Here is a 27784-nt window from a genome sequence, read left to right on the forward strand (position 1 = left end):
CCACTGTACTAGCTATGCAGACTGATAATGGATGTGATTGCTCTGTTCTCTGGACAGAACTCAAGGCTTTTTTTTTTCAAGGCTTTCTCGTAGCTCTGATTGGTACTCTCCTTGATGAAACTTGTTATATTTCTACTGACCTTTGCCTGTTGCTAATGGCCTAGCTCTTTGGTCTGCCACTTGGAAAGCTATAGACTGGCAAGTTAAAGACAGCTTTTGTTAAAGCTGTGAACTATGAAAACAAATTATACTTGCTGATCAAACCATCTGGATCACTCATCTAGATGCCCTTAGTAAGGGCCTATCTTCTGATGAAGCCCACTGGAATCAAGCTTCTGATTGAGTGTACACTGCCCAGAGCCATGTTCATTATATTGGATGTGATGAATATCAACCATCATAAACTGGACACAAAGCAAAGGACTGTGACACAGAGCCATTACATGCCAGACTTGTGCCTCTTGCTAAAAGTTTAACCGTTTGTCACATGATGAGAGAAGCCGGTGGCATGAGATGTGGCTCCTTGCTCCTGGCAGGTTGAATACATTGGACCTTTGACCTCCCTCTCATAGCCAACTTCCTATCAGTGGTGCCTCACTGCTGTTGACATTTTTTTGTGGTTTTGATGTTGCTGTTCTAGTCCAATCAGCTGGCTCTGGCCACACCATCGTAACCCTAGAAACCAATCTGTGTTATGCTTTTGACTTTCTGGACTGTTTGCAGTGTACAGTAGTGCACCTTTTATCGTACAAGCCACTCAGCAGTGAACTGATTGTCAAGGTATTTGATGCTTCCATGCTCCCTACCGTTCGTAGGCATCTGGTATGTGGATAAACATTAAATATTGGAACAGCTTCTTCAAAAATTGACTCAACAATTCCTGATTCTACATCCTCCACCTCCCCTTGATTCACACACCTTACTTAGAAAGCCAATTTTGCCACTGCTTGTAGCTGTCCCCAGAAAAGGATCATCTCATCTTGATCACTCCTGAGTAATGATCAAAATGGAAGGGGTGGGAGGTTATATAGCCCTATTTTGAGAATTCAGGATTCCACCCTGACCAATTTAGGCGTGATGTTTCTTCCCCCCCCCCCCCAGTAACAAACCAAGACCAGCCTGGTTGGCATCTATCTTCTATGTGGCAGCTAGGCCAAAAGATGGCTTAAGGAATTCATAATTATTGTTCAGTTACCTGGATTCTCTTGTTGCATTAATATTATTCTAGGTCATCAGGATAGTCACTATTTGGTTAAGTATACTGCTTGCTGGGTCCCTGTATGGTAGACAGTGTGGGCCATAATAGGTTTCTGTAGGTTTTATACAAATTCCCTTGACCCTCTTGTGCCTGACATTTCCAGATGAAAGGTCTGGGTGTTGTGAGTAAAAGATGACTGGGAAAAAGATAAAGTTATAGCTACTGGAATGGGACATACTGATTTTGTAGCAATGGACAGAGAGCAGCAATCCTGACACTTGGTGGAGGGACCACCTTAGACCCCAGGAGGTTTAGAGAAGGGAAGGACATTAATGTTCATTTTCTTTCAGAATCACCCTTGAAGCCTTCCTCATAAAGGAAAACACTCTGGTGCAGCTCCTCCAAACTGTTGCTGTCACATTAAGTTTAGCTGACTGCTGGGTCTGCCGTCCCCCATGGCTCTGATCATGATTTGTCATTCCCTGTAAACTTACTGGGAAGTCTACTGAAAACAGCAGTGGTTGGCTCCAGGTCATGTACCTTCCATACAAAACACCTGCAAACACTTCTTTACTCCCATCTCATCAACTTCACTCGGATTCTGTGGGATAGATTTTGGCCACCTGGATTATGGCCTGGACAAATGGGACAGATTGGACTGACTGCCATCATTCAGACCTTTCAAAAACAAGGACTAGACTCAATGTTTTGAACTGAACGGGGTGGGAACCTTGTGCTGGGACACAATTTGACAATGCCTCCTTGGCTGATGTAGGTTCTCCTTGGAAAGACCTAGTGATTCTAAACAACCCTCTCTTTTCCGGTGTACCATGTGTGTCCTTGGGACTGTACTTCTTTTGTGTAACCCAGGTATTAGCTTATCTCCCTTCTAGAAACATGGACCTTCCTCTACCTTTGAATGTTTAAGGAAACACCATTAAATCTTTTAGCCTTTAGATAACTGTGGAGATCTCTCTAAAATGAGGCCATCCTTGCTTGCTTGGGGAAGCTTCCTGGAATGATAACTGATTTGTTATTTAGGCACACCCTGTGAACAATTATCTCTCTAAGGGGAGTCATTCAATTAGACTAGGCAGTGCAAAATTCATTCCTGACTTTTTTTTTTTTTTTTTTTTTTTTGAGACGGAGTCTCGCGCTGCCGCCCAGGCTGGAGTGCAGTGGCCGGATCTCAGCTCACTGCAGGCTCCGCCTCCCGGGTTCACGCAATTCTCCTGCCTCAGCCTCCCGAGTAGCTGGGACTACAGGCGCCCGCCACCGCGCCCGGCTAGTTTTTTGTATTTTTTAGTAGAGACGGGGTTTCACCGTGTCAGCCAGGATGGTCTCGATCTCCTGACCTCGTGATCCGCCCGCCTCGGCCTCCCAAAGTGCTGGGATTACAGGCTTGAGCCACCGCGCCCGGCCTCATTCCTGACTTTTTAACTGAAGTAACCAATGACAACACCTTGGCCCTGGAAGGCATTAAGGTCAGCCTCAATTCACTGACCAGAGTTCTTAGGGATGATAAAATTGCCCTGGACTTTTTTCTTGTGAGCCAAGGCAGAGTCTGTACAATTACTAATATATCTTATTGTTCCTAGATTAATACCTTAGGCCAAATGGAAAGGTCAATACAGACAGAAAGCTACTTGACTTTCTGAGGTAGACCCTGATGGCTTATGGGATTTCATCTTATTTGGGTGTGGGATTCTAAGAAACATGGTTGAAATCAGTTCTGAAAATTGACCTCATCCTGCTGCTTGGAGTCTTGTTGATAGTAGCCTTAATTAAATGATGTATGATATCGATTGATTAGATTTAGTTCAACCCTCTGTCTGTTGGATTAATCAGAGTGCCTGATAGTGGCATACTTGTGAGAAAATTATCAGCCGCCAAGATGGTTAGAAATGAGGAGTGGATGTTGTTGGGACACAATTCTCTATGTCTTATGTTTCTGCACATCTTATGAATAGGGTACTGATTCTTCTAGGTTTTCTTCTCAAGGATGTTATATTGCTACCAGCCTAGATAGTGTTTCCCCAAAGGGCTCGTTGCTTACACTCTGAAGGTAAAGATGCTTTCTCCCTCCACAGCAAAGGACAGGTATGCTTACAGTCCATTATAAAAGATTCACATTCCCTAAGCTCAGGGTTCCTCTCCTGTAATGCAATCCATGGTGTATGGCCCACTCTGTGTCACCCTATGGAAAATTGGCCTTGGGAATTGGTGTAAAAATTGCTGATACTCTGTTAAAAAAAAAAAAAAAAAAGCTAAAACTCTGGCTGCTGTTATTGTTGTGAGGAATAAAGTGCTTGTCTTAGGAGTCCTGTATCTTCCTCCAATATCCATGAAATTGTAACAGGACAGGTTGTTAGCTTGCCAGTAAGTAGGGTGGATTCTTAGCTTTTTTGTAGTTGTTACCACCCTGCAAGGTAGGTAATCCCTCATTTTGCATATTGATCTTAGAGGTAGTAATTATAATAACTACAACTAACGTTTATTGAAAGTTTCCTTCCCTTCTCTTCCCTTTCCCTCCCCTCCCCTTCCTTAAAATACAGTGTAGTTTACAACAGAGTTCACATGTGATGTGGTGCAGTGGCACCATCACGGCTTACTACACCTGGCTAATTTGTGTGTACATATATATACACTTTTTGTAGAGATGGAGTTTCACTATATGGCCCAGGCTGGTCTCAAACTCCTGGGCTGAAGTGATCTGCCCACTTCGGCCACTCAAAGTATTGGCATTACAGGCGTGGGTCACCGCATCTGGCCTGAATGTTTTCTTTCTATTGGGCTCTGTGATAACTGTTTCATTTGCATTGTCTCATCTAATTGTTATATGCCATCTAATTTGTAATAGCCATTGTTATTATTTCTATATAAAGATGGAGAATATGGAGGGGTAAAGAGGTTGAGTAAGTATCTAATGACAGATAGTAACAAGGGTGGGATTGGAACTCAGATTTGTTCGACTACAAAGTAAAATGTATGTATGATCTTGTATATCCACATTTGCTCAAATGGGTATGCTAGGCAGTACTCAACAGCAATTTACTGGAATAATAAAAAAAAACATGGTTTTAAGAAATATTAAAAATCATTTTCACAAAGTATATATAAAATTTACATGAATTTTAAATAGAAAATGAGATTTCAAAGACATTGTAAGAAGGTAGCTTGCTTCTCTTTGGGCCCAATGGGGAAACATGTTTTCCTCCAATGAGGGAACGTATTTCCCTTCTGTCGTTATGCCCACAGTTGTGGAAGAATTTAATAAGTACTGAACTTTACCACATTGTCTTTTTTAGAGCAAATCCAAATGCATCCAAACTGGGCTCAGTGGCTCATGCCTATAATCCCAGCACTTTGGAGGCCAAAGTGGGAGGATCGAATGAGCCCAGGAGTTCAGTATTGCCTGGGCAATATAGTGAGATCTTGTCTCTACAAAAAACTTGAAAAATTAGCTGAGACCTGGCATAGTGGCTCATGCTTGTAATCTCAACGCTTTGGGAGGCTGAGGTGGGTGGATCACTTGAGATCAGGACCAGCCTGGCCAACATGGTGAAACCCTGTCTCTACCAAAAAAAAAAAAAAGAAAATACAAAAATTAGCTGGGCGTGGTGGCTGGCACTTGTAGTCTCAGCTACTCCGGAGGCTGAAACACGAGAATCACTTGAATCCAGGAGGTGGAGGTTGCAGTCAACTGAGATCACACCACTGCACTCCAGCCTGGGTGACAGAGTGAGCGTGAGCCCTGTGTCTCCAAAAAAAAAAAAAAAAAAAAAAAAAGTTGAGTGTGGCAGCGCGCACCTGTAGTCCCAGCTACTGAGGAAACTGAGATGAGAGGATTGCTTGAGGCTGGGAGATGGAGGTTGCAGTGAGTCAAGATTGTGCCACTGCACTCTAGCCTGAGTGACAGAGTGAGACTCTGTCTTTAAAAAGAAAAACCCAAACTGCATCCAGGTATTTTTTGATTCCTTCTTTAGCTTTATTCTTTAAAGATGATTTTTAAAATTCCTTTATCCTATTGTAGCTTTATGGCACGCAAAAAGAGAGGACAATGTAGTTTTTCTGGTGTCCCTGGATTGACCAAGGATAATAGAGAGATGGAAAAACAAAATCTTCCCCAAAAACGAGAGCTTATTGACTGCTTATCTTGAAGTTATGTGTGACAATGGTTGCTACTGAGATTATGTAGTTACTGGTATTTTTACGTCACTTTTACATTCATCAGTGCCTGTACGTTACTTTCATTTTTAAAATTCTTTCTTGAAAGTACTGACAGTGCCTGTAAATAATTATGTTAGTATAAATCTATATCAATGCAAAGTGATTTGCTTAATTTTTCTGGGAGTACTGTCAGTTTTGGGTATATTCCCAATGTCCTAGTAGTAGAACTTGAAACAAAAATAATGGTGTAGACCAGGCACGTTGGCTCATGCCTATAATCCCAGCACTTTGGGAGGCAGAGGCAGAATTGCTTGAGACCAGGTGTTTGATAACAGCTTAGACAACATATTGAGACCCCCATCTCTACAAAACAAATGAACAACAAAAACATAATGGTATAGTGGCGAAAGTTGATACATGTGAACTTTGTTTTAAACAAAATTGTATTTTAGAAGAGTGAAATAATGCTTACTAATTACTTTGGAATAATATAGTAAAAATACTCTGCCAACGCTGACTGGATAGATATTGGATAATATGAAATATATGTATATTTTTAAATCTGGTAATGTCCTTACTGGATTTTAAGAAAAGGAGTCCTGTGGCTGGGGATGGTGGCTCCACGCCTGTAATCCCAGCACTTTGGGATGCTGAAGTAGGCAGATTGCTTGAGCTCGGGAGTTTGAGACCAGCCTAGGCAACATGGTGAAACCCCATCTCTACAAAAAAATACAAAAATTAGCCAGGAGTGGTGGTACGTGCCTGAGGTCCCAGCTTCTCGGGAGGCTGAGGCATGAGAATCACTTGAACCCATGAGGCAGTGGTTGCAGTGGGCCGAGATCATGCCGCCGCACTCCAGCCTGGGTGACAGAGTGAGACTTTGTCTTAAAGAAAAAACCAAGAAAATAAAAAAGTACTTGTAGAGACATACTGTAATACTTACGGGTGAAATGATATATCTAGAATTTACTTCAAAATGACCTTCAATAAATGTGATTCACCACGTAAACAGAATTAAAAGCAAAAACCATATGATCATCTCAATAGATGCAGAAAAAGCTTTCAATAAAATCTAACATCCTTTCATGATAAAAACCCTCCACAGACTAGGCATGGAAGGACCATAACTCAAAGTAATAAGAACCATCTATGACAAACCCACAGCCAACATCATACTTAGTAAAAGCTGGGACCATTCCCCTTGAGAACTGGGATGAGATGAAGATGCCTGCTCTCGCCATTCTTATTCATCATAGTACTGGTCATAGTACATAGTCCTAGCCAGAGCAGGTATTCAAATAGGGAATGAAGAAGTCAAACTATACCTAGAAAACCCTAAGGACTCTGCCAAAAGCCCCTAGAACTGCTAAACAATTTTAGCAAGGTTTCAGGATATAAAATCAGTGTACAAAAATCCAGTAGCATTTCTATACACCAGTAACGCTCAGGCTTAGAGTCAAATCAAGAGTGCAATCCCATTTACAGTAGCCACAAAGTATATGGAATACCTAGGAATACAGTTAACCAAGGACATGACAATCTCTACAAGGAGAACTACAAAACGCTGTTGAAAGAAATCAGAGATGAAACAAATGAAAAAACATTCCGTGCTTATGCATTGGAAGAATGAATAACATTAAAATGGCCATACTCTCCAAAGCAATTTATACATTCAGTGCTATTCCTATCAAACTACCAAGATTATTTTAAACAAAACTACAAAAAACTATTCTAAAATTCACATGGAAGCAAAAAAGAGCCCAAATAGCCAAAGCATTCCTAAGCAAAAAGAACGAAGTGGGAGGCATTATACCACCCAACTTCAAAGTATACTCTAAGGCTGTAGTAACCAAAACAGCATGGTACTGGTACAAAAACAGACACATAGACCAATGGAACAGAATAGAAAACTCAGAAATAAAGTTGCATTTCTACAGCTGATATTTGACAAGACTGACAAAAACAAACAATGAGGAGAGGACCCCTTATTCAATAAATGGTGCTAGGATAACTAGCTGTATGCAGAAGGATGAAACTAGACCCTTACCTTTCACCATATATGAGAGTTAAGGTGGATTAAAGATTTAAATGAAAGACCTCAAACTAGGAAAATCCTAGTAGAAGAAAACCTAGGAAATATCCTTCTTGATACTGGCCTTGGCAAAGAATTTTTGGTTAAGTCCCCAAAAGTAATTGCAACCCAAACAAAAATTGACAAGTGGGACATCATTAAACTAAAGAGCCTCTGCACAGCAAAAGGAACTATCAACAGTGTAAATAGACAACCTACAGAATGGGAGAAAATATTTGCAAATCTATGCAGATTATGTATATTTATAGCAGAGCCGTAGCATTTCCAGGGGATGGATCCTGAGGGTACCCTGAGTTAATAATGGATACAGAGCCATCTTTTGATGAAAGGGTACTGGTGACATACATAGCTGGTCCTAGGACTCAGTTTCATATACGTTCCTACTGAGTTTTTAGGAGACCTGTATGAAGGTAGTGGCAAGGAGCTCCCTCCTGGCCAGGGAATGTCTGTCTTGCAGTTGCTATTTGTTACCCATGGGAAATGTATGAAACTGCAGAGTCCTGGCTCTTAATTATTTTCCACAATTGCTATAGTAATGTCAAATAGGATGTTCTGAGCTTGCCTAACCAGGCATTTACTCAGAATATTCTTAGTGGTATGGTTGGCATTGTGGTCAGAGAAGAGAGATGGGTATATCATGGAGTTTTGTCAGTATGAGCAATTGTGCCTAATAAAAAAACAGTGTCTTTAATTCTTATTGCTTAAATCAGTATGTACTGAGGGTATACCAGGTATTAATTTATTCAACAGATACTTAAATGACCTCACATGTCTTGTGATGCAAGGATGTAAGGAATACAGAGAAATACGTATTACCTGACATGGTTTTTATTCATATTTTCACTCACTTGACAAAGATTTATTGAATATCTGCTCTGTGGCAGGCATTATACTAGGTATAGGTGAATAGGGATTGGAGAGGAGGAAGAGATACACAAATTAAGATAGGGGCATTGTTCTTAAAATCCTTGGAAATAATTATAGTGCAGAATAACAATAAAGGAATATAGAACTTGGTTCCAGTGGTTAAAATGGGGTATATTCATATAGTACTTTAAACCAATAATATTAGATATGTCATAGGGCAGAATACAACTAACTGTCATATGGTTGGTAAAACCATGAGAATCATGTGGTACAAAGTCCCAGGGCTGAAATCCCTTCTGTATCTTTCCTCATGTCCATCTTTTGCTTGAAAACTTTTGGTGATTAGGGGATCACTACTTTGTAAGGCAGCTAAAAAAATTTTACCTCTTTGTAACTTACTGATTTACTCTAGACCTGTACAGAATCTGTGCCCACCGCCCCATGTGAAGGCAACTATGTTAGCATTAACTCTTATCTGAGTCCTAATTTTTCAGTTCTTTCTACCACTCTTATTACTTAGCTCCTCTCTGGATGTGCTTGTCTGTCAATGAAACACTTCAAAAGAAGAGATCAAGAGTGAATACAATATTCCAAAAGAGATTTGGAATACAGTAGAATGGACTTTCCCCTAGTTGTGCACATTGTATTACTATTAATGTACAATGTGTGATACTAATACCTTACAATTTTGACACATATTGGTGGGTGGTAACATAAATATCCCACCTGAGTAAGGCATACCTCCCTTGTCTTAAACTCAATCATTTGAATTTCTCTAGCTCAGTGAAGAACTTTGCCAACTTGAATCTTTCTACCTGCTCTTAAATCATCTCTGTAGGAATTTGCTCCATCGGTTTTCTCCTACATTTCCTTTGGCTTCTGCATCTGTTTCGACTGACTCCCTCTTCCCCTCATATTTCTCTTCAGCATTAATGTACATTAGAGTCTGTCCTGTCCCGTTTTCCTTTCCACTCTACCTCATCTGATATGGTTTCCAAATAATCATCCTTTCTTTGGTTTTCACTATCCATTAAATATATGCTACTAAGTCCAAAAACAGCAGCCTCATTTCTGTCCTCCTTTGAATTCCAAATTAAATTGCTTACATAGAATGAGGGTCAAGTTCACCGGCAGGCTAACAAAGCTCCTTGTGATTTGGCCTTCTATACCCTATGCCTTGTGCTGTAGTAATACTTTGATGCTTGTAATTTTCTTGAACTTATGTCATTGTGTGTCTCTGCTTTTGTCAGTTCTCCTGTCAGTTTTGCCTGATTCTGTCTTCGCACACTTGTGTGTAGGCATTATTATCTTCTGTGAAGTCTTCTCTGACAGTTACTTACTCCCTCCTATTTCTCATTCTTCTTCTTTTTTAAAAAAATAAATCTGCAATACCCATATGTATTTCTCATTCCTATATATCTATCTGTCATTATAACTATCACATTACTTTGTAAATATCTGTTTGTCTTTCTTATTAATTTGTGAGTTCTTTACAGCCAGGAACTATATCTTATTTGTTTTGCAATTTCTGGTGCCTAGCATGCTTCCTGGCATATAGTATGTTCTCACTGAATATTAAATTGAACTGAACTAGTTAGTTTTGAGCTTGTTGAAATAAGAAGGAAAAGATATGATTGGGTCTTTGTATCTTGATTTTGTCATCAGGATGTAGCTGTTTTAGCTTTGTGTCATTTGCATATGTAAGTGAACATTAGTTTGTTAGTTAACACTGAGTGCCCTGAGATTTGGGACTGTGTCATGTTCATCTCTTTATTACTAGTACCTAGTACGTTGCCTGGCAAATCTCAGGATGTCAGTACTTATTAAAATGTAGCTTTAAGAGTAAATCAGGCTGGGCGTGGTGGCTCATGCCCATAATCCCAGCACTTTGGGAGGCTGAGGCAGGAAGATCACTTGAGGTCAGGAGTTCGAGTCAGCCTGGCCAACGTGGTGAAACCCCCCATCTCTAGTAAAAATACAAAAATTAGCTGGGGGCGTGGTGGTGGGTGCCTGTAATCCCAACTACTTGGGAGGCTGAGGCATGAGAATTGCTTGAACCTGGGAGGCGGAGGTTGCAGTGAGCTGATACCCTGCTACTGCACTCTAGTCTGGGTTACAGAGTGAGACTCCATCTCAAAAAAAAAAAAAAAAAAAGTAAATCAGGCCAGGAGTGGTGACTCATGCCTGTAATCCCAGCACTTTGGGAGGCTGAGGCAGGAGTTTGAGACCAGCCTGGGAAATATATGTTATATTCTTGACATGCTAGTCAAGTTATTTATCGAAAAATATTTTGGCATGAATTATTAATAATGAATTCATGGTGATTTGTAATGATCATCCTTCCTAGAAAAAAATGTATAGGCCAACATCTTTATTAATTATAAAATTTTGGCATTAATTGATGGCAGCATACAAAGTTTCTAGTTATCTTAATTTTTGTTTTTCTCTCCTTTTGAAATTCTAGCGTTTCTCCTATTTAAAACAATTCTCAAAGATTTCTTGTTGGTTATATGGGTCTTATTGCTACATTTTTCAGTACCTTTGTGGTTAGTTGGTGTAAGACATAAATTTACAGATTGAAGAAGCTTAGTGAATACCAAGTAGGTTTAATACAAAGAAAATCACTTGTAGGCACATAATAATCAAACTGCTAAAAACCAAAGATAAAATCTTAAAAACATCCAGAGGAGAGGGAAAAACATTCATAAATAGAACAATGACAAGAGTCATCGCTAACGTCTAGTCAGAAACAGTGGAATCCAGAGGATAATGGAATAATATCTTTAAAGTGTTGAAAGAAAAAAATATCAGCTAGAATTTTATATTCATCAAAATTATCCTTCAAAACCAAAAGTGAAGGCTTTAAAATTTTTTTTTCAGTTACTTATTTATTATTATTTTTGAAACTCACTGTGTCACCTAGGCTGGAGTGCAGTGGTATGAACATGGCTCATTGCAGCCTTGATTTCCTGGGCTCATGTGATCCTTCTGTCTCAGCCTCTTGTATAGCTGGGACCACAGGTGTGTACCACCATGCTTGGCTAATTTTTAAATTTTTTTGTAGAGACAGGGTCTCATTTTGTTGCCCAGGCTGGTCTCGAACTTCTGGGCTCAAGTGATCCTCCTGCCTTGGCCTCCCAAAGTGCTGGAATTATAGGCATGAGCCACCATACCTGGCCGAGACAGTGTTATATGATAAAATATGGGAAGATATGTTGCCCACAGATCTGCATATTATAAGAAATTATAAAGAAATTTCTTTAGATTGTAGAGGAATGGTATCAGATGGAAATATGCATCTACGGAAGACATGACGAACACTGAAAATTGCATATATATGGGTAAGTATTTAAAAAATTACGTAGAAGTAAAATATGTGACAACAGTATCAGGAAAGAAGTATTGCAAGGTTCTTACATTACATGGGGTGCAGTAATATTAAGGTATACTGATAAGTTCTGGATGGATGTTGTAATTCTGAGAACAACCACTAATAAAGAGAAGAAATATAGTTAAAAAGCTAATAGAAGAGATAAAATAGATACTAAAAATATGCTGATATGGTTTGGCTGTGTCCCCACCTAAATCTCAACTTGAATTTTATCTCCCAGAATTCTCCCGTGTTGTGGGAGGGGCCCAGGGGGAGGTAAATGAATCATGGGGCCTGGTCTTTCCCTCGCTATTCTTGTGATAGTGAATAAGTCTCGCGAGATCTGATGGGTTTATCAGGGGTTTCTGCTTTTGCTTCTTTCTCATTTTTCTCTTCCCGCTGCCATGTAAGACTTCTGTCATGATTCTAACTTCTGTGCACCCGCAGGCTCAGTGATTCTGAGGCCTCCCCAGCCATGTGGAACTGTAAGTCCAATTAAACCTCTTTTTGTTCCCAGTTTTGGGTATGTCTTTATCAGCAGCATGAAAACAAACTAATACAGTAAATTGGTACCAGTACAGTGGGGCGTTGCCAGAAAGATACTGGAGAATTTTGATGCGACGTTGGAACTGGGTAACAGGCAGACATTGAAACAGTTTGGAGGGCTCAGAAGACAGGAAAATGTGGGAAGGTTTGGAACCTCCTAGAGACTTGTCGAATGACTTTGACAAAAATACTATTAGTGATATGAACAATAAGGTCCAGGCTGAGGTGGTCTCAGATGGAGATGAGGAACTTGCTGGGAACTGGAGCAAAGGTGACTCTTGTTATGTTTTAAGCAAAGAGATTGGCGGCATTTTGCCCCGCCCTAAAGACTTGTGGAACTTTGAACTTGAGAGAGATGATTTAGGGTATCTGGCGGAAAACATTTCTAAGCAGCAAAGCATTCAAAAGGTGACTTGGGTGCTGTTAAAAGCATTCCATTTTAAAAGGAAAAAAGAGCATAAAAGTTCAGAAAATTTGCAGCCTGATGCGGTAGAAAAGACCCATTTTTTGAGGAGAAATTCAAGTTGGCTGTAGAAATTTGCATAAGTAGCAAGGACCCTAATGTTACATGGGGAAAATGTCTCCAGGTCACGTCAGAGACTTTCATGGCAGCCCCTCCCATCACAGGCACGGAGGCCCAGGAGGAAAAGTGGTTTTGTGGGCCGGGCCCAGGTGTACTGAGTGCATCCTAGGAACTTGGTGCCCTGTGTTCCAGCCACTCCGGCCATGGCTGAAAGGGGCCAACATAGAGCTTGGGCTGTGGCTTCAGAGGGTAGAAGCCCAAAGCCTTGGCAGCTTTCACGTGGTGTTGAGACTGCAGGTGCACAGAAGTCAAGAATTGAGGTTTAAGAACCTCCGCCTAGATTTCAGAAGATGTATGGAAATGCCTGGATGCCCTGAAAGAAGTTTGCTGCAGGGGTGGGGCTTTCTTGGAGAACCTCTGCTAGAACAGTGTGGAAGGGAAATGTGGGGTTGGAGCTCCCACACAGAGTCCCTGCTAGGGCACTGCCTAGTGGAGCTGTGAGAAGAGGGCCACCATCCTCCAGATCCCAGAATGGCAGATCCACTGACAGCTTGCACCCTGTGCCTGGAAAAGCTCCACATACTTAGTGCCAGCCTGTGAAAGCATCCAGGAGGGAGGCTGTATCCTGCAAAGCCACAGGGGCGGAGCTGCCCAAGACCGTGGGAAACCACCTTTTAGATCAATGTGACCTGAATGTGAGACCTGGAGTCAAAGGAGATCATTTTGGAGCTTTAAAATTTAACTGCCCCGCTGTATTTCGATCTTGAATGGGCCCTGTAACCCCTTTGTTTTGGCCAATTTCTCCCATGTAGAATGGCTGTGTTTACCCAATACCTTGTACCCTCATTGTATCTAGGAAGTAACTAGCTTGCTTTTTATTTTAGAGGCTTATAGGTGGAAGGGACTTGCCTTGTCTCAGATGAGACTTTGGACTATGGACTTTTGGGTTAATGCTGAAATGAGTTACGACTTTGGGGGACTGTTGGGAAGACATGATTGGTTTTTAAATGTGAGGACATGAGATTTGAAGGGGCCGTGGGCGGAATGATATGGTTTGGCTGTGTCCCCACCCAAATCTCAACTCGAATTTTCATCTCCCAGAATTGCCGCGTGTTATGGGAGGGACCCAGTGGGGAGGTAATGGAATCATGGGGGCCAGTCTTTCACATGCTATTATTATTATTATTTTATTTTTATTTAGTTATTTATTTTGAGACGGAGTCTTGCTCTGTCACCCAGGCTGGAGTGCAGTGGTGCAATCTTGGCTTACTGCAAGCTCTGCCTCCCTGGTTCACACCATTCTCCAGCCTCAGCCTCCCCAGGAGCTAGGACTACAGGTGCCTGCCTCTATGCCCAGCTAATTTTGTGTGTGTGTGTATTTTTAGCAGAGATGGGGTTTCACCGTGTTAGTCAGGATGGTCTCTACCTCTTGACCTTGTGATCCACCTGCCTCAGCCTCCCAAAGTGTTGGGATTACAGGCGTGAGCCACTGCGCCCAACCACCTGCTATTCTTGTGATAGTGAGTAAGTCTCGTGAGATCTGATAGGTTTATTCAGGGGTTTCAGTTTTTGCTTCTTCCTCATTTTTCTCTCACTGCCACCATGTAAGAAGTGCCTTTCGCCTCCTGTTGTGATTCTGAGGCTTCCCCAGCTATGTGGAAGTGTAAGTCCAATTAAACCTCTTTTTGTTCCCAGTTTTAGGTGTGTCTTTATCAGCAGCGTGAAGCAACTCATACATATGCTTAACCCTAAAGAATGCAGATAAGAAAGTATAACTGAAGAAAAACAATTGGGACAGATTGTGGAAACAAAATAAAAGAACCACGATAGTAAACGAAGAACCCAGATAGTAAACTTACAGTAAACTACTGCCATATCAGTAATTACATTAAATGTAAATAGGGTAGATAGTTATCAAAAGGTAGAGACTGTCAGGTTGGATGAAAATTAAATATTGATCTATATTGTGTATAAGAGAAGCATCTGGAATATAAAGATGCTTCTCTAGGTTGTAAATAAAAGGATGGACAAACAATGTATCATGTAGACACTAATCATAACAAAGCTGCTGTGATTAATTAATGTTAGACCAAGTAGACTTCAATTTAAGGAGTTTTACTAGAAATAAAGACGTTCTGGCCCACAGTTTTTCTGATTTCTAACCCTAGTTATGTTGCCTTCTTTAGTTTTCTCATTGTAACATTGGGCTATTTGATGCTTTACCTGCATTATTATTAGTCCTTACAGCAGCTTTGCAAGATTTGTTATTACCATTGTATGAATGAGAACACTGAGACTCAGAGAGTCTCAGGACTAGTTAAATGGTAAAGTCACAGGACTAGTTAAATGGTAAAGCTGCATTTGAAGCTAGTTGTGCTTTGAGTCAGAGTTTTTTTTTTCCACTACACATTGTTTCCTGCCAATATACCTTCCTGAATAGTACTGTACCCTAAGCTTTGCTTCTGTATAAACACACCTACTTGGAAGAACTCTCCTGAGGTCACCTGCTTAGCTCATTATGCCCTTTTGGAATCCATTCTTCTTTAAAACAAAATAACCAAGATGTATTAGAATGTCATTAATAGGCTGTAATTGAGAATTTCCCATGTTGGCATTATGATTTTACTACTTATCAGTACATTTCAAAGATATCCCTCTCTTGAAATGCTTTGTTAACTACAGCCCCAGATTCCCCTAAATAAATGCTAATTTGCTAACATTTTGGTTAAGCAAATGAAAAATGAAAAAAATGAGTGGCATAGGTCATTGGAGTCTACTTGGAAAAAAGAAGGTATTTGCATCTTGGTGCTTACTGTTAATTGTTTATGCGATAAATTGCCTAATATGTGTTATTTGCTTTTTAAGAGTTGTAGACTACAAATTACTGATAATTTGTATAGCGTTACATCATATTTATAGCTTCTGGTAAGACAGAATACTTATAAATTATGATTTATGATAATAATAAAAAAGCTAAGTATGGTTTGCGTCCATTTAAAGAATCTTATAAATCTTTAGATGTACTTTGTTATCTGAATAATTGTGAATCGTGAGGGCAGGAGCCAAATCTTTTACCCACTGTATTTCCAGAACCTAGCACTAGGCCTGGCACATGATAGAGACATTCAATGAATATTTTTGGCAGTTTTATTATTTCCTGAAAGTCTTGTGTGAAAGCTAGTGTGAAATGAAATTCCCAAGATGTGTTAAATGTTTGCTCCCTCTTGTGGATAGAAAAGATAATGTAAGCTCTTATAATGAATCTGTTCTCTAGTTTTTGTTACCAAAAGATATAGTATAAACAGTGTGTAAAATTTACTGAAATTTTTCTGGTTTTGAAGGGATCTGAATACAATTTTATCAACCAAAGATCTTTTGGTTCACATATATTCATAAAACATGCATAATTCTTGCTCAAGTATCATTTTTTAAAACTATCCAGGATAAAATTTATATACTAGTACTCGATTTAGAACTTAAATAGCACTGTTTTTGGAGCCCACTCCTTCTGCTTTCCTATGTATAAATTGTGTGAATGATCAAAGAACTTCCTGTTTTAATTCTGTTAATAAAACTCTATTAAATATTGTTGGATATCCTTTGAGAGTATTATTAAACACATCATTTCCTAATAATTCAAAACATTTTTTATTTTGATTAAAAAAAGAATAATTTTGCTAGCTTTTCCAGTTATTTATTTTTTTTGAGACTGTGTCTCGCTGTGTCACCCAGACTGGGGTACGGTGATGCAGTCTCGGCTCACAGCAACCCGTGCCTCCTGAGTTCAAGCAGTCCTCCCACCTCTGCCTCCCATGCAGCTGGGACCACAGATGTACACCACCATGCCTGGGTATTTCTTTGTATGTTTAATAGAGATGGGGGTTTCACCATGTTGGCCAGGCTGGTCTCGAATCCCTGAGCTCGGCTTGACCTCTCAAAGTGCTGGGATTACAGGCATGTGCCACTGCGCCTGGCCAGCCTTCCTCAGTTTTTTTTTGAGATGGAGTCTCGCACTGTTGCCTGGGCTAGAGTCCAATGGCATGATTTCAGTTCACTGCAACCTCCGCCTCCTGGGTTCAAGCTATTCTCCTGCCTCAGCCTCCCGAGTAGCTGGGATTACAGGCGCCCACCACCACACTCGGCTAATTTTTTGTATTTTTAGTAGAGATGGGGTTTTGCTGTGTTGGCCAGGCTGGTCTAGAACTCTTGACCTTGTGATTGGTCTGCTTTGGTCTCCCAAAGTGCTGGAATTACAGGCGCGAGCCACCGTGCCTGGCCGCCTTCCTCAGTTTTTAAATACAGAACACTTATTTTCTTTTAAGTGTGATACTTTTATTCTAAAGAGTTAACGTCACAGACTAAAAGCAGCTGGCCTTTGGAAATGCTTTGACATGTAGAATGAATCTTTTAAACAAAGATGTAGATTCTTGATATTCTTTTCTCCATATACTCAAGAGACTTTCATATTACTTTCTTAGACCTTCATTTTCTATTCTTTTTTTTTTTTTTTTTTTTTTTTGAGACGGAGTCTCGCTCTGCCGCCCAGGCTGGAGTGCAGTGGCCGGATCTCAGCTCACTGCAAGCTCCGCCTCCTGGGTTCACGCCATTCTCCTGCCTCAGCCTCCCGAGTAGTTGGGACTACAGGCGCCCGCCACCGCGCCCGGCTAGTTTTTTGTATTTTTTAGTAGAGACGGGGTTTCACCGTGTCAGCCAGGATGGTCTCGATCTCCTGACCTCGTGATCCGCCCGTCTCGGCCTCCCAAAGTGCTGGGATTACAGGCTTGAGCCACCGCGCCCGGCCGAGCCACCGTGCCCGGCCCTTCATTTTCTATTCTATTATTTATAGTAGAAGTTGACTTTCATTTTGAGGCCACTTTTGAAATAGAACTAATATTTTTGCCATTTCAGAAAAGTTGTAGTCTGTGTGCCAAAGACAGACAGCGTGCAGTATAAGTGCACTATAGCATGGATGTTGGACTCTTAAGCAGGGCTCACTTACCAGGCAGGTGACTTGTTCCTGAAAACCAGTCTGGCTGTGAACATCCAGATCCTCACCTCAGCAGAATCACAGTCTGTCATTAACTAAAGCAAGTGAAAACTCTAAACTTTATGAGGGTGTAATATTCAGATAGCAAAGAACAAAAATCCTAAGAGTATAGTTTGAATTTGCACAACATGAACACATCCATATAAACAACACTTTGGTTAAAAGAACAATATGTGACAAGAGTAGAAAAAAGAAAAAGAGGAGATTAGGGCACATAGAGACGCAGGGAAGAACAATGTGAAGACACAGGGAGGAGATAGCCATCAACAAGCCAAGGAGAGAGGCCTCAGAAGACATCCAAACTGCTGACACCTTGATCTTGGATTTATCATCTCAGAATTGTGAGAAAAAAAATTTATGTTTAAACAAAAAGAAAAAAAAGAAGCAGAATATAATCAGAGTTCCAGAAGCTTCCTTCTTCCATTCAGTTATCTCTCACCTTTCAGGATAACCTAGTAGATTGACTTCTGACATTACATATATGTTAGTTTTGCAAGTTTTAAAACGTTATGTATATGAAACTACACAGTAAGCTTTAATTTTATTTTATTTTATTTTATTTGTTTAATTGTTTTTTGGAGACAGGGTCTCTCTCTGCCACCCAGGCTGGACTGCAGTGGTGCCATCTTGGCTCACTGCAACCTCAGCCTCCCAAATAGTTGGGACTACAGGCACGTGCCACCGTGCCCAACTAATTTTTGGTCATTTTAGTAGAGACGGAGTTTCAATATGTTGACTAGGCTGGTCTTGAACTCCTGACCTCAAGTGATCCACCCGCTTCGGCCTCCCAAAGTGCTGGGATTACAGGTGTGAGCCACCATACTTTACCCCCATACAGTAAGCTTTAAAACAAAAAAATTCTGGTAAAATATACATAACATAAAATTTACCTTTTTAGCTGTTTTAAACATAACAGTTCAGTGGTATTAAGTACCTTCACATTATTATGTAGCATCACCACCACTCATCTCTAGAACTTTTTCATCTTCCCCTAAACTCTTACTGATTAAACATTAACTCCCCATTCCCCTTTCTGCTTCTAAACATTAACTCCCCATTCCCCTTTCTGCCTCTGTGAGTTTGAGTACTTATAGACGTGGAATTATTTAGTGTTTGTCCTTTTATGTCTGGCTTGTTTCACTTAACATAGTATTTTTAAGGTACATCCATTTTATAGCGTATGTCAGAATTTCTTGTCTTTTTAAGGAGCAACAATACTCTGTTGCGTGAACATACTACATTTTCTTCATTTATGGATGGACATTTGAGTTGTTTATACATTTTGGATGTTGTTAACAATGGTACTATGAACATGGGTGTATAAATATGTTTTGAGTCCTTGCTTCCTTAAAGTCTTTTGGGCATATAACCACAAGTGCAGTTACTGGATCGTACGGTAACTTTTTCCCTTGTATTTTTAGTGTACATGTAATAATTGTATATACTTATGTGATACAAAGTGATCTTTTCATAAGAATATGCAATGTGTGGTGATCAAATCAGGATAATTAGCATGTCCTTCACCTTAAACTTTTTTTTTCCCTTTTGTTGGGAACGTTTAAAGTCTGCTTTTTTATCTTTTTGAAAATATACAATAAATTATAGTTAACCGTGTCACCCTACAGCGCTGTAGAACACCAGAACTCATTCCTCCTATCTAGCTGTAATTTCATATCTGTTAACCAGGTTCTCCCCATTCACCCCTTCTCACTGCCCTTCCCAGTCTCTAATATTTCCAATTCTATACTCTAATTCCGTGAGCTCAGAATTCTTTTTAGCTTCTACATATGACTGAGAGCATGTATTTATCTTTCTGTGCCTTACTTAGTTTAACATACTATCCTGCAGGCTTATCCATGTTGCTGCAAGTGATAGGATTTCATTCTTTTTCTTTGTAGTTTGTTTGTTTGTTTGTTTATGTTTAGAGACAGGATCTTTCTGTTGCCCAGGCTGGAGTGTAGTGGTATGATCGTAGCTCTCAGTAATGTTAAACTCTGGGGCTTAAGCAATCCTCCCCCTTCAGTCTCCTGAGTAACTGGGATTACACGCATGTGTCACCACACCTGGCTAACTTGTTTTACTTTCTGTAGACATAGGGTCTTGTTATATTACCCAAGCTGGTCTTCAACTCCTGGCCTTAAGCGACCCTCCTGCATCAGCCTCCCAAATCACTGGGATTACATGCATGAGGCACACTACACCTGGCCCAATTCCATTCTTTTTCATGGAGGAATAGTATTCCATTGTGTATATAAACCACTTTTTTATTTATCCATTTGCCTGTTGATGGACATTTAGGCTGACTCAGTATCTGGGCTATTATGAATAGTGTTGGAATAAACATGGGGGTGCAGGTATCCTTTTGATGTTGATTTCCTTTCCTTTCTATAAATAACCAGTAATGAGATTGCTGTATCATATAGTAGTTCTATTTTTAGTTTTTTGAGAAAGCGCGACACTGCTTTTTATACTGACTATACTAATTTATATTCCCACCAACAGTGTATGAGTTCCTTTTTTTCTGCATCCTTGCCAGGATTTGTTATTTTTTGTCTTTGATAATAGCCATTCTGACTGGGGTGAGATAATATTTGTTGGTGGCCATTTCTGTGTCTTCTTTTGAGAAATGTCTGTTCAGATACTTCACCTACTTTGTAGTAATGGGATTTTTTTTTTTTTTTTTTTGCTGCTGAGTTGTTTGAATTCCTTGTATATTCTGGTTGTTAGTTCTTTGTTAGTCAAATGATTTGTAAGTATTTTCCTATCTACAGGTTGTCTGTTAACTGTGTTGATTGTTTCTTTTGCCGTGGAGAAGCCTTCTAGTTTAGTACAGTCCCATTTGTCTGTTTTTGTTGTCTGCGTTTTTGTCCTGATGTGTTTTTGTCCTGACGTGTTTTCACCCAGCAGTTTTATAGTTTTGAGTCTTACGTTTAAGTCTTTAATCCATTTTGAGTTAATTTTTGTATATAGTGATAGATAGGGGTCTAGTTTCATTCCCCTGCATATGGTCATCCATTTTTCTCAGCACGATTTATTGAAGAGACTGTTTTCCCAATGTGTATTCTTAGTACTTTTGCCGAATATCAGTTGGCTAAAAATATGTGGATTTATTAATATTTTTAATTTCAGGGTTGTCTGTTCTGTTGGTCTATGTATCTGTTTTGTTTGTTTCATTTTGTTTTTTGAGATGGAGTTTCATTCTTGTCACCCAGGCTAGAGTGCAGTGGCACGATCTCAGCTCACTGCAACCTTTGCCTCCTGAGTTCAAGTAATTCACCTTCCTCAGCCTCCGGAGTAGCTGCGATTACAGGCGCCCACCACCACACCCAGCTAATTTTTGTATTTTTTGGAGAGACAGGGTTTCATCATGTTGGCCAGGCTGGTCTTGAACTCCTGAACTCAGGTGATCTACCCACCTCAGCCTCCCGAAGTGCTGGGATTACAGGCGTGAGCCACTGTGCCTGACCTATGTATCTTTTATTATACCAATACCGTGCTGTTTTGGTTACTGTAGCTCTGTTGTATATTTTGAAGTCAGCTTTGTTCTTTTTTCTGATTATTACTTTGGCTATTCAGGGTCTATTGTGCTTCTATGTGAACTTTAGGATTGCTTTTTCTATTTCTGTAAAGAATGTCCTTGGTATTTTATGGAGATTATGCTGTATCTGTAGATTACTTTGGATAGTATGGTCATTTTAACAATATTAGTTCTTCTAATCAATGAGTGTGGGATACCTTTGTTTGTGTTCTCTTCAATTTCTTTTTTTTTTTTTTTTTTTTTTTTTTTTTTTTGAGACGGAGTCTCGCTCTGTCGCCCAGGCTGGAGTGCAGTGGCGCGATCTCGGCTCACTGCAAGCTCCGCCTCCCGGGTTCACGCCATTCTCCTGCCTCAGCCTCCCGAGTAGCTGGGACTACAGGCGCCCACAACCGCGCCCGGCTAATTTTTTGTATTTTTAGTAGAGACGGGGTTTCACCGTGGTCTCGATCTCCTGACCTTGTGATCCGCCCGCCTCGGCCTCCCAAAGTGCTGGGATTACAGGCGTGAGCCACCGCGCCCGGCTTCAATTTCTTTCATTAGTGTTTTGTAATTTTCATTGCAGATGTCTTTTATGTTCTTGGTTAAATTGATTCCTAGGTTGTTGTTGTTTTAATAGCTATTGTAAATGGGATGGATTGGTTTCTTGATTTTTTTTTTTTTTAAATTGTTCATTTTTGGTGTATAGAAGTACTGATGATTTTAGTTTGTTTATTTTGTGTCTTGTAACTTCGCTGAGTTTATCAGTTCTAAAAGTTTTTTGGTGCAGTATTAGGTTTTTCTATATCTAAGATCATGTTATCTGCAAACAAGAATGATTTGACTTCTAACTTTCCAATTTGGATGCCTTTTACTTCTTCTCTTGTCTGGTTGTTATAGCTAAGACTTTTAGTACTATGTTGAATAACAGTGGTGAAAGTGTGCATCTTCGTCATGTTGCAGATATTAGAGAAAAGTGTTTCAGTTTCTCCCCATTCAGTATGATGATAGCTGTGGGTATGTCATATATGGCTTTTATTACATTGAGATATATTTCTTCATTACTCAGTTGGGAGTTTTTATCAGAAATGGATGTTGAATTTTATTGAATGCTGTTTCAATGTCTATTTAAATGAAAATGTGATTCTGGTTCTTGATTCTGTTAGTGTGATGTAGTGTATTTATTGATTTGTGCATGTTGGGCCATCTTTGCATTCCTGGCATAAATCCAGCTTATGGTGAGTGATCTTTTTAATGTGCCATTGATTTTGGTTTGCTAGTATTTTGCTGAGGATTTTCAAATCTATGTTCATCGGGGATATTGACCTGTAGTTTTCTTTTTTTGTTGTGTTCTTGCCTGGTTTTGATATCAGGGTAATGCTGTCTCATAGAAGGAATGAAGAAGAATTCCCTTCTTTTTAATTTTTTGAATATTTGAGAAGAATTGGTGCTAGTTTTTCTTAAGAGTTTTGTAGAATTCAGCAGTGAAGCTATCTGGTCCCAGGCTCCTCTTTTTTGGGAGTTTTTGTTTGTTTTTGTTTTGTTTTTTTAAAGACACAAGGTCTACCCTGTCACCCAGGCTGGAATGCAGTGGTGTTATCATAGCTTACTGCAGCCTCAAACTCCTAGAGTCAAGGGATCCTCCTGCCTGAGGCTCCCAAGTAGATAGGGCTACAGGTGTTGCCTGGCTAAATTTTTTTGGAATATTTTTTGTAGTGATGGATTTTTCTATGTTACCCAGGCTGGTCACCACTTCCTGGGCTCAAGCAATTCTTCCACCTCAGCCTCTCAAAGCATTGAGATTATAGGTGTGAGTTACAGCACTTAGCCTTAGGAGACTTTATTACTGATTCAATCTTGTTGCTCATTATGGGTCTGTTCAGGTTTTCTATTTCTTTATGGTTCAATCTTGGTAGTTACCTGTATCTAGAAATTTACCCATTTACTCTGTGTTTTCCAGTTTGTTGGTATATAGCTGTTCACAATAACCTGCGATGATCTTTTGTGTTTCTTTGGTATCAGTTATGATGACTTCATTTTCATTTCTGAATTTCTTTTGTTAGTCTCATGAGTAGTTTATTGATCTTTTTTATCTTTTCAAAAAAACAACATTAGTTGATCTTTTGTCTTTTTTTTTTTTTTGAGGCAGATTCTTGCACTGTTGCCTGGGCTGGAGTGCAGTGGCGTGATCTCGGCTCACTGCAACCTCCATCTCCTGGGTTCAAGTGATTCTCCTGCCTCAGCCCCGCCAAGTAGCTGGGATTATAGGTGTGCACCAACACACCCGGATAATTTTGTATTTTTAGTAGAGATGGGGTTTCACCATGTTGGTCAGGCTGGTCTCAAACTCCTGACCTCAGGTGATCCACCCTCCTCGGCTTCCCAAAGTGCTGGGATTACAGGCATGAGCCACTGCGACCCAGCTTAGTTTGGTGGTTTTCTTTTCTTTTCTTTTTCTTTCTTTTTTTTTTTTTTGAGGTGGAGTCTTGCTCTGTTGCCCAGGCTGGAGTGCAATGGCGTGATCTCGGTTCACCGCAACCTCCGTCTCCCAGGTTCAAGCGATTCTCCTGCCTTAGCCTCCCTAGTAGCTGGGATTACAGGTGCCTGCCACCACGCTTGGCTAAGTTTTGTATTTTTAGTTTAAACGGGGTTTTGCCATGTTGGTCATGCTGGTCTCGAACTCCTGACCTCAGGTAATCCACCCACCTTGGCCTCCCAAAGTGCTGAGATTACAGGTGTGAGCCATTACGTCCGGCCATTTGGTAGTTTTCTGCAGTGGTTACATTTGAGTCCTTTCCTCTTTCTCATTTGTGTGTCTGCTCTCTACCAGTGAATTTTATGCTTTAATTTTTTTTTTTTTTTTTTTGAGACGAGGTCTTTGCTCTATTTCCCAGGCTGGAGTGCAGTGGTGTGATCTTGGCTCCCTGCATCCCTCTGCCTCCTGGCTCAAGTGATCCTCCCACCTCAGCCTCCCGAGTAGCTAGGACTACAGGCATGCACCACCATGCCTGGCTAACTGTTGTATTTTTAGTGGAAACAGGATTTCACCATGTTACCCAGGCTGGTCTCGAACTCGTGGGCTCAAGTGATCTGCCCTCCTTGACTTCACAAAGTGCTGGGATTACAGGCGTGAGCCACCATACCTGGCCGCTTTAATATGTTTTCATGATGATAGATATTATTCTTTCACTTCCAGATGTAGGAACTCCTTAAACATTTCTTGCAGAGCTGGTCTTGTTGTTATGAATTCCCTCAGTGGTGACAGAGGCAGGAGGTGTCAAGCTGATTCTCAGGCTCTTGGATGGTGCATGCAGCCACTGACAGTGGGTTGCAGTCGGGCAGGCCAGTCCACAGGCTCTAGGATGGCATCTGGGGGTGTTGGCTACTGCAGGTGGGGCAAGTCGGTCCCTTGGTCCTGTGACGGCTCACCCAGGCTCTGGCGGTTGTGGGCAGGGTGGGCCAACCTAAGGTCCCTGGACAGTGTGTACCTCATATGGTAATCGTGGGCTTGGTCATAGATGTATTTTGTTACTGTATACATTTACTTATTTTTTCTAGAGTTTTTTAATGTAAAGAATGCAGAGTTTTCTATATATAATCATTTGTCTGTGATAAAAGATAGCTGTAATTCTTTCCAGTTTTTATGACTTTTTCTTATTTATTGCATGTAATAGGACCTCTAGTATAATAGAGGTTGAATAGAAGTGGTAACAGCAAACATTCTTTTTTTTTTTTTTTTTATACTTTAAGTTCTAGGGTACATGTGCACAATGTGCAGGTTTGTTACATATGTATACATGTGCCGTGTTGTTGTGCTGCCCTCATTGACTCGTCATTTACATATGTATATCTCCTAATGCTATCCCTACCCCCTCCCCCCCCATCCTACAACAGGCCCCAGTGTGTGATGTTCCCCTTCCTGTGTCCAAGTGTTCTCATTGTTCAATTCCCACCTGTGAGTGAGAACATGCGGTGTTTGGTTTTTTGTCCTTGTGATAGTTTGACAGCAAACATTGTTAACATTCTTGCCTTTTTCCCTATCTTAGGGATAAATATTCAGTCTTCCACTATTAAGTATGGTGTAAGCTATAGATTTTTCATAGATGTCCTTCTGCTGATTAAGGAAATTACCTTCTATTCTTAATTTGCTAAGAGTTTTTATTATGAATGTTTATTAATTTGTTTTGAATATTCTAGGGAGATGGTGATACAGATTTTCTCCTTTGTTCTGTTAATATGGTAAATTATACTGATTTCTGAATGTTAAACCAACTTTGCATTGCTGAGAGCAACCTTAGTTGGTCATGATTTGTTACCCTTTTTACAGAATCCTGGATTTGATTTGCTAATATTTTGTTAAGGATTTTTGCATCTATGTTCATGAGGAAAATTGGCCTGAATTTAGAGGAATCTTGGGTTCATCTGCCACATATCAGTGATGTGAGCCAGGCAATCAGGGACAATGTCTGTCATCTGCAGTAGTACTTGGTGCTGTGCCTATACTTTTTGGGAGCAGTAATGCCTACTGTTTTTCTTCCACCTTCCAAAGTATATTTTCTTTCTTTACTTTTTTTTTTTTTTTTTTTTTTGAGACGGAGTCTTGCTGTTTTGCCCAGGCTGGAGTGTGGTGGCATGATCTTGGCTCACTACAACCTCTGCCCCCCAGGCTCAAGCAGTTCTCCTGCCTCAGCCTCCCGAGTAGCTGGGACTACAGGCGAGTGCCACCACGCCCAGCTAATTTTTTGTATTTTTAGTAGAGACAGGGTTTCACCATGTTGGTCAGGCTGGTCCCAAACTCCTGACCTCAGGTGGTCCACCTGACTCAGCCTCCCAAAGTGATGGGCTTACAGGTGTGAGCCACTGCCAGGCCTGCACATGTTTTTTTTGTGGCCATTCCTGACCTCAGACCACTCAGGGAAGGAATTTTCAGGAATTTAGTTTCAGCTTAGGTGAGTTGATACAGTATGAAACCAGCAGATCTCATTTTTGCTATACTTCTTACGTTTCTTTTTTCCCACCCTTGTTCTAGAGATTACAACATACGTGGTTTACTTATCACAGTCTCTCTTAATTGCTTTATACTACTTCATGTATAAGAACTTTATAAGAATATTCTTCAGCTGGGCACGGTGGCTCACACCTGTAATCCCAGCACTTTGGGAGGCTGAAGCTGGTGGATCACGAGGTCAGGAGTTTGAGACCATCCTGGCCAACATGGTGAAACCCTGTTTCTACTAAAAATAAAAAAAATTAGCCAGGCGTGGTATCAGGCGCCTGTAATCCCAGCTGCCTGGGAGACTGAGGCAGGAGAATCGCTTCAACCCAGGAAGCCGAGGTTGCAGTGAGCCGAGACTGTGCCACTGCACTCCAGTCTGGACAACAGAGCCGAGACTCTGTCTCAAAAAAAAAAAAAAAAAAAAATTCGTCTGTTTACCCCCTTGCAGCCTTTATTTTATTCTTATATATATTTTACTTATACATGTTATATAGCTCGTAATTCATTCTGTGATTTTTGCTTAGAGTTGTCTTTTAAAGAATATAAGAAATAATAAATGTTTATATTTATTATTTCTGATGCTCTTTGTGTAGATTAGAGGTTCCATCTAGTATCATTTCCCTCCAGCATGAAAACCTTTACTGTTTTTATATGCAGATCTGTTGGTGAGAAATTCTCTCAGCTTTTGTTTATCTGGAAATTTGTTTTGTTGGTGAGAAATTCTCTCAGCTTTTGTTTATCTGGAAATTTGTTTTGTTGGTGAGAAATTCTCTCAGCTTTTGTTTACCTGGAAATTTCTTTGTTTTGATTTTTCCTTATTTGCATGTTTTTCACTTAGGAGTTAGAGTTAGTGGTAAACCTATCTGTTGGATATTTAAAAACATTTTGGTAAAGAGTATAAAACATTATTAAGGAAATAACATTCCTGACACTTCATAATTTTATTATTCTGCCTTTATTGATAAGTACAAGTTCATTTATTTTGTTCCTTATAATTAAAAAGTTTTGGTTTATGTGAAATTTACATTCAGTGGAATGTACTCTTTGTAAGTGGACAATTTGATGAGTTTTAATAATTATATAGGCAGGATATGGTGGCCCACTCCTGTAATCCTAGCACTTTGGGAGGCCGAGGTGGGCGGATCACTTGAGGCCAGAAAGGTTTCTTCATGGTCTCAATCATTCTCCATGCCCTATGTGAAACCATAGGTCTGATTTCTATTATTGTAGATTACTTTTGTCTGTTACTGGACTTCATGTAAATGAAGTCATACAGCATGCAGTATTTTGAGTATGGCTTTTTTCTCTCATCTTAATGCCTTTGAGGTTCATCAGATAAGTGTATTGTGAACATTTTCTTCCAGTGTGTGACTATCTTTTTATTTCACCTTAGATTCTGATGTTTCGTCTGAGGTCTTAACCCTGGCTGCTCCTGATGTGTAATTTTGTTTTGTAAAACTG

At 40.2% G+C, this 27784-nt stretch overlaps 1 protein-coding gene and 2 long non-coding RNA genes across 7 annotated transcripts in view; 2 read left to right on the forward strand and 1 right to left on the reverse strand.

The window, feature by feature from the left end:
* FAF1 (Fas associated factor 1) overlaps window positions 1-27784 on the forward strand; it is a 518996-nt gene that overhangs the window by 21384 nt on the left and 469828 nt on the right.
* On the forward strand, window positions 1996-6287 carry LOC144333499 (uncharacterized). Its single transcript, XR_013402187.1, has 3 exons — window positions 1996-2432; window positions 4836-6023; window positions 6160-6287. It is a non-coding gene; the product is annotated as an uncharacterized LOC144333499 (long non-coding RNA).
* Window positions 20479-23487, reverse strand: LOC144333503 (uncharacterized). The gene is made up of 3 exons (XR_013402199.1): window positions 21874-23487; window positions 21230-21563; window positions 20479-21094 (listed from the first exon to the last, which is right to left on the reverse strand). It is a non-coding gene; the product is annotated as an uncharacterized LOC144333503 (long non-coding RNA).

This window comes from Macaca mulatta, chromosome 1 (assembly GCF_049350105.2).
Source record: "Macaca mulatta isolate MMU2019108-1 chromosome 1, T2T-MMU8v2.0, whole genome shotgun sequence".
Lineage (NCBI taxonomy): Eukaryota > Metazoa > Chordata > Mammalia > Primates > Cercopithecidae > Macaca > Macaca mulatta.